Here is a 15,258-nt window from a genome sequence, read left to right on the forward strand (position 1 = left end):
CATACAACTCAACCGATTCGATATTTGAATTTCAATACCTACGAGTGACGGTTAGGTCTAGTTTAATTTTCCTTTTCCCGCCTTTTCGCGAAACAAACATGGCCGAAATTCCACAATGGCGGCGCGCGGACCGGTTTAGGGTTCGAGGCGATTTCACGAACATTCCGAAAACTCTTATTCTTATATCAATAATATTTTTGTACGTCCTCTCGGCTGAGACAGCCTCGTGATACTGAAATAACCGGTTATCCAGCAGTTATATTCAAAGATTCGTAACGACTATCACACAAAGATTCACTGGTAGGTATTTAAATTTGAAATTTGAAAGCCGTTTGTTCATTTTGGTTTAATTGCTTATGAATATAGTGTAACACCATTGGATTGGATAACACAGACGCCATCTTTAATAAAATCTTAATGATGTACATATCTTCTTCGACGTCTGTAAATACATTAGACTTCTTTATATTCACGTATTAATGTTTAAATATATAAAGATTTTATAATTCAATTTAGCCAATTTAATTAACGTAAAATTTTACAGAAAATTTTGTTTTTTGTTTACTTACTAATAGCTGAATTACAAACAAGGTTCTATGTAAACGAATCTTGGTATAGACGTGTCAATTTACTTGATTTCTGATTATACATTTCTCTTGTTCAATTTCTCTAACACCCACATGAAATGAGTCAATGTATTTATATTTTAATTTAACATCTTCTTGATAAAGTATGTGAAAGTAATTTAGCAGAATGCTTAATATAAAAGATTTTATTATATTTGCTTAATCACTTTTAAGTCAACGTATAGATAAACAATATATTTATAGACTTTGAAGTTATTCATATCGAGGAAGTAATTTTGCATTTATTTACTCTTATATGTTAACTAAATATTTTATTATTCCTTCTTTGTTTTATAGCCATATTAATATTTTTATTTCTTCACTCTGGCACCTAGACAAAAAGTCCGGCGTTATGTTCCGCTACTCAACACGCAATGCCCCAAAAATGGGAACAGGAGGCGGGCAACGTATATTTACACAATAGATTAATATAAATCTTTGAGGCAGTAGTGCAGGAGCACAAGTGTGACTGTAAACTTGATAGGTTGCCACTCGATGAAATATTTAATATTTTCATTTCTATGCTCTAGTGTCAAGGCTAAGCGCGGCGTTGAGTTATGCCACTCAATTTGCAATGCCTACGGAATCCCGTGGAATATGGAGAACGGAGAGTCTTAACTCTCGGTTTCCTCTGCCTACCCTGTTATGTGGGTAATAAAGAGATCCTTCTGAAAGAAATAAAAATCAGCTTTGCTATAATTACGTAGGTATCGGGGCCCTGAGATCTTGGGCTGTTAGTCACGTTACATAAACTTATTTTGTTCAAAGAAGACACCTTATACATCTACGATATTCATTCATAAATTGACTTGAAATATTACAATATTTTATTTTTACCTACAGTATATATTTTTTACGAGGTTATTTCCTGGAATTTGAAGGTACTTTAACATAAAAAAACACGTTTTTTTATTATACACTAAGATTAAGAGGAAAATAAAACGATTCACGTGAAATGCCTTTATAAATATGCGAATTATAATCTAACTGCTATATTTTAGAGAAATTAAAATTAAATTGTTACCCTCTGCAGTTTCTTAATTTTCGTTTTTGGTTATTTTTTAGTCATAGTAACAATGTTAACCAGCAGGGCTTAACGCCGTATTTTGCGCATTCACATCCATATAAATAAAATAAATTTCAAGTATAAATATTCTTCAAAGTCATTGACAATCAAGATTTTAATAAAGGAATGCATTGATTTCAAGATATTAGCCAAACTTTAGGCAGAGTTATCGCCCATCGCCCGAATTCGAGACATTGTGTGTAGAGTGACGGAACTCAACCATGCACTTTGTCTATCGAGTGGGAATTGACCCCACAACGTTGAAATCGATATTTTTTAATGTGCTAAGCATTTTAAATTTAAGCATTTAAAAAATATTTTTTGAATCCTGCGTTTTTAATTCGTTATCTTAATACTGGTCATACTATAATATAACATACATACTTGTGTATAGAATAACTTTTTTTATAGTTCAACGCTTTTGCTAATTGGATATTAACATAACTAGTTTGTTGCTGTTCAAAATATGTATTATAAAATGGTTATTTGCGATATTTAAAGTAAAATTATGATAACATTTATAGGTTTATTTTTTGAATAAAATATATTATTACTTCTTATACTGATACTTTGTTTCCAGCCACAGTATATACATATAGTATAGTATATATGTATATAGCATATGAATATGAAATTTTCATCCAAACTTTGAGGCGTAACGGAACATCACAGCGTCTGACCGTAACGACGGTTGTGGGTTCGATTCTCACGGGAGGAATAAAAAATTTTCATTTCCTCTCTCTGCCAAGAAGTTGAGTTCCCCTACTCAACAACGGAATGCCATAACAATGAGTCCCCTCTATTTATTTGCTTTGCTGTATTTAAAATTATCGAAAAATTAAGAACACAGTGATAAATTTTTTATCATTAAATGTGTATAGTATTTTTCTATAAACATAATGATAACGTACTAGAAGTACACTTTCTAATTGTAACGTAGGTACAGTAAAATTGTAGAACAAGGTGATGGTTTACTTGTTTTATAGCCAGCTTAGATTTTCCTCAATGGCCGGCCGAGTTGCAAGATTTACCTTATACTGTTAACTAATTGTAAAATATATATACCTAATAACACAGACAGCTAGATATAATTGTGTACATAAATATATATTTTGTAATTTTTGTTTTAATTATTAAACCATTACAAAAATAATACTTTTGAAATGGTTACGCTGAAATAAGGGTACACTAGATGGTCTGTCTAAAATGTTATTATGCATAAACTTAAAAAAATATTGTGGTCGAGGTGGTGAAGCCGCGTGACGGCTTTGGGTTCGATTCCCTTGCGGGAACATGAGATATTTAATATTTCGCTCTGGCAACAAGGCAATGGTCGGCGGTCATTCCCGACACTCATCACGCAAGGCCTCCGGAATTTGGCAGAAAATTGTGAACGGAAGTGTCTCAATTGGAACGGAATATTTTAACTAGTTTACCTGGTTTCTCTGCCTACCCTACTATGTGCGGTATATAACGTAAAAGTAAAAAAAAATATAATTATCCTTGACATCAGTTTATTGATGATATCTACTCGGTAATTCACCTATTGTTGAGATGTATTAGAAACATACAAAGTATTCTACCTAGCCTTTCTTATTACAATAATAATATAAATATTTGCATTCGTAATTAAAAAAACCTGATGACATACTACAGACAGAAGTCAGAACTAAACCGCAACAAACTATTAAAAAACAGTTCCCTAGTTTTCCCTCATAGCAGTACGTGTTAGTGTTAACACAGTGAAGAGGGAAGGAAAAACGAGGGTCCGTTTCCCACTTTCGGCCCAATTTCCGAGACATTGTTGAATCGCGGAAGCCAACGCTTTCTCTAACAGAGCGGAGAATTAAAAAATATTTATACATAAGTATCTATTTAGGAAACGTAAAAAAAAATAAAGTAGAATTTGAATGCGCTCCAAAAGTCTAAGAATTTCCGGTTCCGGGTTGAAAGGTTTCCAAGGGGCGCGGGTTCAAATCTCGCTACGTTCAAATTTTTTACGTTTTCTAATTAAGTATTTTTCCGTCCCAAGTATGGAATGACATGTTAAAAGTCCTCTGAATAAAGATCCTTTACCATAATATCTGTCAGACGCTGTCTCACTGCACTTTAACGGTCCCACACAAAAAAATTACTATTAAGAAATCTAACCACAATTATTAAAATGAATAATGCAAATATTTCTTCTCCATTTTACATATAACAAACAAAGATATAATGAATGCTAACCGGTTGAAAATCGAACCCAACACCGTCTCAAAGTGACAGGCACATGCCACAACACTAGTAAAATAAATAGCAAGAAAAAAATCTAACAATCTGTCAAGTTGAAAATTCGGCATAAGCACGTCCAACGGCCATTTTAGTACAACTTATTTATATCAATTTATTTCACAGCATTATAACCTTTATTAAAACATATTTTAATTCTAAAATTGCTTCATACATACGTTACGAGTAAGATAAAGTTAACTGTAAATTCTTCATGTGCGGTAGAAGAGATCGCATTCTCGACAGTAATACGCGGTCAAAGATTTTTTTTGCGCCATATCATTATAAACGAGAGGCTAGAAACGTTATAGGTATATAATATGATTGATTTACACGTGGCCCCCATTTTAATTTTTTTTGTGGTATACTTCCAAAGGTATTTTAGTATCGTGGGAGTTTTGGGTGCTTAAATTTATTTTTTGGGTGTTATTGTACGAAATTATGTACTGATATGTTTTATAGGAGAATATTGGGTTTATATATTTATGAGATTTTATTAAACCAACCAACTAAAATTATCGTTATATTTTTATTTGGTTCTATTTTTTTTTCTTTTGTGTAGATATCAGTACCTTTTTAATTAGTTGGTTAGTTATTATTAAAGTATTTTATCTATTTTTAAAATGTATTGTACTTGATGATAGTACTTAAGTAATGTTACACTAAACAGTACAAGAAACAGTAAAAGTTACAGTATAAGAAAATATCTACATAACCAGTATTTTTCCGCATAGATTTCGAACCTAACCCTATAAGCCTTCACTTTAGGACATCCGCCATATAAATTACAGTTATTATTTACATATACTAAAAAACTAATAGATATTTACATAACGCAAATTTAAACAAAAGAGTATTAAACATAATGGTAGTGTGGTAACTTAAAATCAGTTTCACGCTGTACCCCGCTCACACCAGGGTAGGCAAAGGAAACCTAGTGCATTCCCCACTTTCTGCCGAATTCTGAGTGGCGGAGCTCAACGCCGCCCCTTGCCTCGACACCTGAGCGAGAAATGGAAATATAAATTCTAAAGAAATATTTCCTTTCCTCGAGTGGGGATCGAACACACAACCAGTCGATTTACACCTTTACACTTTGTGCCTAGTCCCTCTAACTACTACAAACTTATTTCAATATAAATTTAATTTACCTCCTATCGTCTATCTATATATATAAAATTGAATTGATTGAAAAATTGAATTGATTGAAATTTAATTGATTGAAAGAATATTCGACTTCTAAGGGGTTGTTTTTGGGGTCGAAAGTTTGTATGAAACTTCGTTGCTACAAATGCTAGAAGTCTCAAATTTTGCATAACGTCACTAGGACGTAGTCATAGAGACAGAAATTAATAATAACATAGTTCACGCGGATGAAACCGCGAGCAGGCCGCTAGTCTATACATATATATCTATGTATATATATAGTTGAAATTACAAGAATTTTATCTACAAAGCGCTAGCTTTCTAGTACACAATGGAGGGCGGAGTGTTCGTGACTGACTGACTCGCCCTGCCGTAGTCATGACTCATGACTCATTGATCTAAGTGACTCGGATGCGGTATATTTGTGACTAATCTAAGTCTCTCTAACGGTTAAAATTAATTGGTTATTATATTAAACCGTTACCGCCATTTTGTATCCTTGAGAATTTTTCAAGAAAAAAAAACACTAAGCGAGTTCAAGACTTAAAGAATTTTGCAACGGCATTTTTTATCTTTTAATAGATATAAGACAAACTATAAACAGATAGGTAACGGTAGTTTTACAATGTATCTACATACATTATATTGTAGGTATATCTATACTAATATAATAAAGCGGAAGAGTTTGTTTGTTTGTTTGTTTGTTTGTTTGTTTGAACGCTAAGATCTCTGGATCTACAGGTCCGATTTATATTGTTTTTGTTTTGTATGATAGCTGCATTCTTCAGAAGTGCTATAGGCTATATAACATTACATTACACATATAAACTAATATATTTTAAAGTACTTTCTAATTTGACATGCAATTTATTCTGCCATGTTAATAACAACCGTCGTCGCTACGCGACCGCGTTCGTTACCGCGTCATTTTGATATTCATCCTTATGAAAATAAATATAATAGTGACTTTTAGCATTTCATCTAGATTGAAATTATATTTCTATAGAAATTATATTCTTATATTTCAAGCAGGCGTAGCCGCGTCCGGGTCCGCTATAGTAAAATAAAAACGAAAGAATTTTAAAATCTTAGTTTATTATTTTCACGCATTTTTTATTAATTAAATGCGCTTACAGTGTTTTGCATTTTTTTGAAACTAGATTAATATTTAATAAAGACATTTGAACATTCACTATCCCATTGATGCCAATAATATTTAAAAAAATATTTATCTCAGATTGCAGAGGCAGAGGGAACCTAATATTAGGACGCGACACCCACTGCGCCGCGACGGCCCCATGAATAAGATTTAAGATGATAATAATTATTACCCTAAGTTAACGACGGTTGTAGTTCGAATCCTACTCTGGTAATACGATAGAGTGTGGCGTAGAGTTCCGCCACTCAATATACAATGTCTCAAAAACTGATCGGTCCTGGGAAACTGAGAGTCTTAACACTAATTCCCCTCTGTCTACCCTGCTAAATAAAGAATATAGAGCTAAGCTAAAGAAATAGATTAAATATTGATACAGACTATTAAAAACTCCAAATATCTATAACTTTAAAAAAATTATAAGCTTATATTAAAATATTTTTAGATATGATATAAGTAGATAAATAAAACAACAACACTTAGTACATTATAAATAAGATAACTGTAAAATCCTACCTTACTTAAGCGGCTTAGTCATACTTCGAAGAAATTTTTTATCCTTTAAATTTAATCCTAATATTTAAGAGTGCTCAACTTCGTCCGTCTTAATCCCTGCCAATGACATCGAATCTTCAATTATAGCCTCTTAATATGAGAAAAATATTTTTTTTATTTCGTTAATTTTTAAACTGATATTGAAAAAGTATAAAGAACTTATATCACTACTTGTTTTACAAAAATATATAGGGTTTTGTGATATAAGAAAAGTGTACTTTTACTGTTGTTAGTTGTTTAGTTTTTAAAAAAAATATGGGCTATTAAAACAATATAGTTGTTTTTCAATCTACCTTATTTTTTACATTTACTTATCACAAACAGAGAATAGTCCTTTATAAAACAGTTGTGGTGACCAATGCAGGACACCTATGTCCGGTATTGGACGTATAGAAAGGCTGTGATGATGATGATGTTAATGAATGCTAATAGAATTGAAAAAAGCCAACGAATAGAAATGACGAATCTATAGTCCATTTTTTGCAATTTGGCCACGGAACTCTTTCTTAATAACAAACTGCAATGTCCAATATGAATATAATCTATAAATTTACATAATATTTTACCAATAATACCGATTTATATTAATCAATAATTATAATTAGCAACATTCGAGAGCTATTCTGAATTCTCAATATGCACGATGCATACATACATATATTAAACACGCTTCAACTGAAATTCCAAATAGACTTCATTATGGTTATTGATTATTGTCAGATTGAACTAAGCCCCGGGCATAATATTATCGCTAAAATAGTACAATTTGTAATAATTATTATCATACAATATAGCCTTGTTTGGTATGTACGTAAAACTTCATACGCGTATATTTGCTATGGAATACATTATAAGAATGCAGACGATTATCTACCTTATACACACTTTTTATGTACATTAAACATGAGTAATCTTACGCCTGGGTTTCCTTAGTTCCGCATTAGTCAGATAAATGAATAATGAAAACGTAACGTTATAAAAATAGAAAATGTCCAGCATGTTTGGCAGTTTTAAAAAAAAATCATTTATAACTAGTATTTTTCAACCTACCCAATTAATTAAATAATTATAGAAATCTCTGTCATCTCTTTTTTCTATGTATGTAAACATAGAAAAAAACAGATTTATAAATGAATGGGAATTAAAGAAAACGCAAATCTCAATAACGAAATAATAAAAAGTTTATTAAAAAAATTAAAATGATTTTTGCTTTAAATATATTTTAAACATTTTAATATGTTCAATGAAAATTCATACTAAAAAAACCTTTTAAAGTAACGTATTCTGATATCAGAAGCGTACTTTAAAAGTCCAAAGAAAGGAAATTGAAATAAATTAACTCCGTATACGTTAGGTTTAAAACAATCGCGATAGTATTCAACGCAACCTTGTAACGAGCACCCAATTTGAATGCCACAAAAAGTTTCCAAATCACAGACTTAGTTGAGCTCATTGTGTAGGCGGACTTTTTGTTGGACAATGGCCCAAGGGAAGAGGGCGCAGCGGGCGAATAATAATAAAATGTATTTATATTTATAACGCCGTGGCGCATCGCTACTGCCTGTCTGTATGTAAACGTAATGGTTGTGGTTTCAGTTCCCAGTCGGGGGATTGGATTTTTATTTGCTCAGTCTGGTAACGAGACAAAAAGCCTTGCGTTCCGCCACTAAACATGTAATGTCCCAAAACTTGGGCGTAAAGTGGAGAAAGAAGTGTTTTAACACAAGTTAAGGCTCAGGCGCCTTCTTTAAGCCCTTGTCTGTTGTCTTTTTCGAAAGGGTAACATAGATCTCGACAAAAAGAGGCATCACATTAAATCTTTATCTTTATCATTACAATTTTTACAAAATATTTAAAATGTCAACTTTATTTATAAAAACTCTAAAGTAATATCAGAATTACATTTAAAATGTAGTCTAAAATAATATGTTATACGGATGTTGTATTTTATACATATTTATTATATTGCTGGAATTATTGCTCATTTCATATAGTTCGTGGTAGCATTTATGATTGTTTCTTTTAATTATGATAAATAAAATTGACGAGAAGAAAAGATAAAAGTAGATACATATTTTATTATTTCCAACCACATAGTATTTATTTACTATGTGGTTGGTAACTATTAGAAATTACAAGAATTTTTTATTATAGTTTCTTTAAACTATTCAGTGTAATGATAAATATTACATTTGGAAGTTGATAACGGGATTTTCTTTTAGAAAATATACAATTATTTGGAACATTTTAAATTGGTCATTTGTCACGAGCATAAGCAAAGCGAAGCGAAAAAATGCTTTATGCTCTATCCCACTCACAGCAGTGTAAACTTGGCAGAAGGAACCTCGGAACCTAGTGTCAAGATACTCTTTAAGATACTCATTAAGACACTTCCGTTTCTCACTTTCTACAGAATTCTGGAGGCATTGCACGTTGAGTGGCGGAACTCAACGCTGCGCTTTGCCTTGTTACCAGAGCGAAGAAATGAAAATATTAAATATTTTATTTGTGAGGAGTGTGAGAGTCTCGAGTGGGAATCGAACCAATAACCTGTATTTATAGCCGCATTTATAGTCATACTCTTACCCCTTCGCCACGACTGACTAAAAATATTACAAAATACTTATATACTAATATCCTACACATTATTACCTTTTGACGCTCACTGTTAGCTATATCTAAGATTTCCAAGACTCCTGCGAACGGAAGTATTTCAAGAAATAAACAAAAAAGATCGCTCATAACTTACGCCGTTTCACGTGGGAGGTTGTAATACTACATACGAAGTACGAACAGACCGACGCATCTGCATCGTACATCGACCTCAGCTTGTACCGACTGTGAGAAGGCCGTGACGTAAGTTTGGCAGCCGAAATACCTCGTGATTTGACTTAAACGTACCTTCTTTTACGAAATCGGTCTCTATAACCGTCGAGAATCGCTAATAGAACACATTTCTTTGAAAGATTTAAAGTATTAGTATTGCTATTGGATATATTTTGTTTTTCTTAAAACTGTTTATTTATTTATATGACATGACGATGGCCGTCTAAAAAACGATTGTGTCGACGCTAACTCAATATAAGTTTTTCTAATGAAATTTTTGCACGTGAAAGGAAATTGTTTTTTTTTTTAAATGTTCTCACGATAAATAGTTTTTTAAATTTGTTTTCATTTGCATATGGTAAAAAATGGTATTAAATATAAACTTAATTAGATAATTTATATTAAATTTTATTTCTATTTATTTATTTTTTATGTCATAGATGTATTACGAGTTCAATATAGGTTGTAGTCTATATATGTATGTACTTGTATGTCTAAGTGTAAGTTCGAAGTAACAATTTATTCTTTAAATGACTATACTTTTATATCTTCTGTGGAAAAAACAGTTTTTTAAAGTAATTAGTGGTTGCGGCTATTATAAAGATATGGGAGAATTGTTTTTCCTACATGTTTCTCTAATTAAATGATTTATAACTTATTTACGCTAATTGAACAATTTAATTATCAAAATGTATGAAATTAAATGAGAAAATGAGATGGAAAATATAAATGAAAATGAGAAAAAAAAGACTTTGCTGAATAAAAAATTAAAAAAAAAATAAAGCCTAGTAGCTTAAAATTTCGTCAAGAGTAATACTTAACAATTACACCTTTGTGAGAATTTTGTAATCGATAAAAATATTATAAATGGAAGCATTAACAGCCTAGTTCTTTGGTAAAATTTGATTTAAAAGAAACATAGTGTATACTAATAGACACTCCGTTCGCATTAAGATACATCCATTCCCAACTTTCCACCGATTTCAAGGGGCATTGCGTGTTGAGTGGCAGAACTCAACGTCGTGCTTTATCTTGAACCGAACCCACCACGTGGCTCTGCACCACGACTGGCCCCATAAGCCCTGGATAAATTTCGCAATAATATTCTCGGTACACCACTATAGCCTTACCTGAAATTTAATTTCAAAGTTAAACAAATCGAATACCTACCAACCACTCATTACTAGATCTTGATTAGTGCGTACACGTTGAACATCGTTAGTTAAAGTTTAATTATCTGGCGAAAGTTCTGTTTAATTGAACTGTAAAGTTCCGGACACACTGGACTAAAATCTTTTAATTATATTTTAAATGCACTTTAGAGTAGTTTTTTAAGTATAGCTATAACAATTTCCATTTATAAATTCTTCATTTCATATTTAGCTGAGTAGAAGGAAAAAAAGAGGAGAACAGTACTAAAATTTATTCTCCATTTTCTACCCAATTTTGATTTTTTAAAATTTGTATGACTGAACTCAACTCCGCCAATATCCGCTATAGCGAAGAAAGGGTAACAAATCAAATATCTTTCTTAGTGGAGATTGAAGGTGCAACCATCGCGTTGAAAATCAATATCTGTGCAACTATGTCACAATAGCCCCAAAGAAAATATCTTATTACTTTAAATTGCTTAAAAACATAATTAAAAGTAATTACTGCTTAAATAAATTTCATAGTAAGCATTATATCGTATTTTTACTTGCTCTAACAACGTTTTGAAACAGAAATAGCTAAAACAAATTTATTATTTATATATGTAAATTCAAAATAGAGCAAGGCGGCTACCCGGAGACTCTAAAAGCTACTTTAACGGCACACGTGACGGTGTCGATGGACACTTATTATAATGGACGGGTGAAATAGCAAAGAGTATATCATTTATACTTAGAGAAATTTATTTTTAAATTATAGATTATACAAGTAAAACTTGATTAAAAAGATTTTTTTTTTAGCTTCACGCCATATCCTGTATATAGCAGGGTAGGCAGAGTTAACCTCACTAGGTTCCTTCTTCCCTCTCTCTTGCGTGTTGAATGGCGAAACTTATTACGAAAATGAGTAAACGAAAATGCGCTCCGCCACAACGGTTTATCGTAGTTATATACTGTGAAGTTAGAAAAAATAAACAATAATAATGTCCATTATAATATCGAATTTATAATTCTCTTCCTAATAGCCATTCACCTTTAGAAAACCATCAGGTATTACTTCTACAAACATAATCTGATCAGAACTTAAAATAGCATTACTTTAAGAAGCTTTTTGCCCTTTTAGAGGCATAATTGATTAAGGCAAAAACGTACGCATATATTTGCAGAATCTACAGCTTTCCTGTCCATGCAAATTCTTAGTCGTAGAGCTTATCTTGCAATGGACAATCTCTACATTTCTTAAGGCGCGCGCAAATCAACGTTATTGGAAGCTCTCGCCAAATAAGGTGCGGAATGCGACAATAGTCTTGAAAAACAACATGTATTTTAAATCACTAAGGAGTTTTTGGTTAATGTTGATTTATGGCTGCGTGTATGTATGTATGTATGACACATACGCAAAGCTATTTAACTTGCGAAAGTTGATTGTGCTTGATAAATACGATTTATGTAATGTTTTGTTTGAGATATTTCAACAGTCGACTCCTTGACATTATTTTGAGATTATTCATGAGGTTATTATATTTCCAGTTTCTTAAATGCACGTTTACTTTTCCTTTGTGAACTTTGGTAGGTATAAAAATATTTCATATATAAGCTTTTTCGAAATAGGAATCGAACCCACACAAAAAGCACTTATATTAATTTACACTTACATAATAATAGCACAAGTATTTTTATTAACCTGCAGTAAAAGGTATATTTATAAAACTTCACATTGATATACTACCTCTACTATTATATTCGGTAAATATGTATATCAATATTTATCATTTGAAATATAATTAATATTTAATGAATATAGTTTTCTCTGTACCCAGTAAAAGTATCGAATTTTATAGCTCGACCGAGACTGTAACGGTAAGTGACTCGCATGGAAACAAGGTCAGATGTCAGCCAATCCAATTAAACAGGACAGTAGCCACTTGTGTTATATTTATTTATATAGATTTCTCTTAAGCCACTGTATAATATATTTAGGTTGTCTATATTTTTAATATAATAAGACACAAAAAAGCTAATATTTTTGCAGGGTAAACCTAGTGTTAAGTCACTCCTTTTTCTAATTTCCGACGTCATCCGAGATATTGAGTGTTAAATGACGGAACAGAACACCGCGCTTTGTCTTGTTCTAGGAGGAAAATGAAAATAATCTACAGCTATCGCTATTACATTCAAATTTTGTTCCACTGTACCATCTTTAAAATTGTCAATTTTAAATTTATATTAATTATTTAAAAGAGCTAAATATATAAACCAACTACAATTGGGGGTGGTGCTATATTAATAGTTTCCTTCCCTCCCTCTGTTAGACGAAGCGCGGCGTTAAGTTTCGATATCAACACTCAATGGCTCGAAAATTTAGAAAAAAAAAAGAGAATGTAATGCCTTAACACTAGATTCCAGCTGTCTACCCGGCTATGCAAAATAAGCATGAAGATTTTTGTATTTACAGTTAAAAAGCAAACGGCTGTGAAAAGGGTAGTTGGCTCTATTTGCATTCGGTATTCGGGGTCAAATGTTAGGTGTCCCAATTAAGGAGACTACCGTATCCGCTACTATTAAATTGGATATCTTATTTAATCTTGTATGTATTTCTTAAGTTATATATTTGTAAGGCAAATAGAAATTTACTTTTTTATTAAGAAGGTTGTTTTGAGAATATAAATATATTAATTAGTTAGTTTTAGTAGATAGTTAATTTTTATTTTAATATATTTATATGTGTATAATATAAAATTATTACAGAAATAAAAACCAAAAAAATAACTAGAATAACAATCTGCAATATTACGTATCACTTTAATTATACAATATATAGTTTAAAAACAATAAAAAAAAATTATTACTAAAACCTATTATGTAGATATTCTAAGAAATTCCTAAAAAGTTTTATGAATATTATTGTGAACGCCTCGTGGGAATCAGTCAAGTCGTAAAGAAAGACACGCTCCCCTCAGCTATCGACGTACAGGGAACACTAATCATATACAAAACTAAAACGATCCAATCCAAATACGTTCCGAATTTGTGAAACAAAAAGCCGTTTCGCGGGCTCTAAGCCAGGGATTTCCAAATAATAAATTACTAGCCACACAAGCAAAATCCACAACAGAATCGGCTGAGGGAACTAAATTAGGACTCTCCTTTCCCCAAAATCTGCGAATCAATTGGGAATCCACAACCATCGCATTTATAGTCAAACACCACTTTGCAAACGACTATTTTTTTTTAATAAAAAAATAAATCAGCTTCACGCTGCATCCCGTACACAGCCGGATAGGCAGAGGGAACCTGGAGGCTCTGTTTCCCACTTTCCGCCGAATTTTAGGTGGTCATTGGTCTTTTTTAAGATACTTATTCAAAATATTAAAACGATTCAAGAACTTTATTTGATAATTCCTGTCCAAAGCCGCGAGTTTATCGTTCGGCTCGTCGCCATTGTAATATTTCGCACGAAAAACAATTTGCGCCGCTCGAGATTCGGAACAGCCAAAACATTAGGCACGTCATAACATATTTTTATTATTTAAAATACGTGTTTGTTATTATATTAGCTTTAAATTGTTAAAACTTTTAGTTAATAAGTACACTTTCGTATTATAATATTGTTTTGTTATCGTTGTAAGCTAGTAGTAATATAGAAACTAGTGTTAAGTAAGACTCTCCGTTATTCTTCTTAAACAAAGTTAAGCTGACTTTATTGGTTATATTTAATTTATGTTCATTTCCCTTCTTTAAAAGACTAGGCGTGGCGTCTAGTTTTGCCCCTTAACTGTTTTGAAAATTTAGCGTTAAGTGGGGAACGGAGTGTCTTATCACTAGATTACCTCTGCTCACAAAGCACGAAGCTGATAACTTTTGCGATCATTAACACCCATTCCAACAACACCACTGTAGCGCGAGCATACATTCTAAACATCGCTTAGCTTTAATTATATAAACACAAAGATGAATATTTAAGATGGCAGCTACATTAAATCTCTCTACAGCATCAGTACGGTATTGTTAATAAGTTATTCGCTCACATTTCCCGTCCAAGTAACGGTATCTCCGTAAAGTGTAGTTCACAGGGCAAACATCGTGGGCAATTCGTGTCGGCTGTGCAAATTGCGAGGTGAATTAAACTTTTTCTTACATTGTGATTTGCCGGCCTCCTCTCTATTTTTTGCAAGATTTTATTTATTTTGCTGTGTTAGTGGACTTAGTGTGTTAGTGGCGTGGATTACTACTTAAGTTCTGATGACAATAAAACTACATATAAACAATATTATTGTTAATTCAAAATGGCCGCCGCAACAAAATGGCGGATTACAAATTTTGCACAACCCACATACTCGTACAGTGGGTATAATAATTCGTAATATTCTACAAGTTATTAAAAGTAGACTAAGGTAGAAGGGTAAACAGAGGAGAATCTCTTGCTAAGACACTCCGAGACATTGCATATTGAGTGGTAAA

Source organism: Heliconius melpomene, chromosome 10 (genome assembly GCF_056956725.1).
Source record: "Heliconius melpomene rosina isolate 202511_hmr_F chromosome 10, ASM5695672v1, whole genome shotgun sequence".
In the NCBI taxonomy this organism is placed as follows: Eukaryota; Metazoa; Arthropoda; class Insecta; order Lepidoptera; family Nymphalidae; genus Heliconius; species Heliconius melpomene.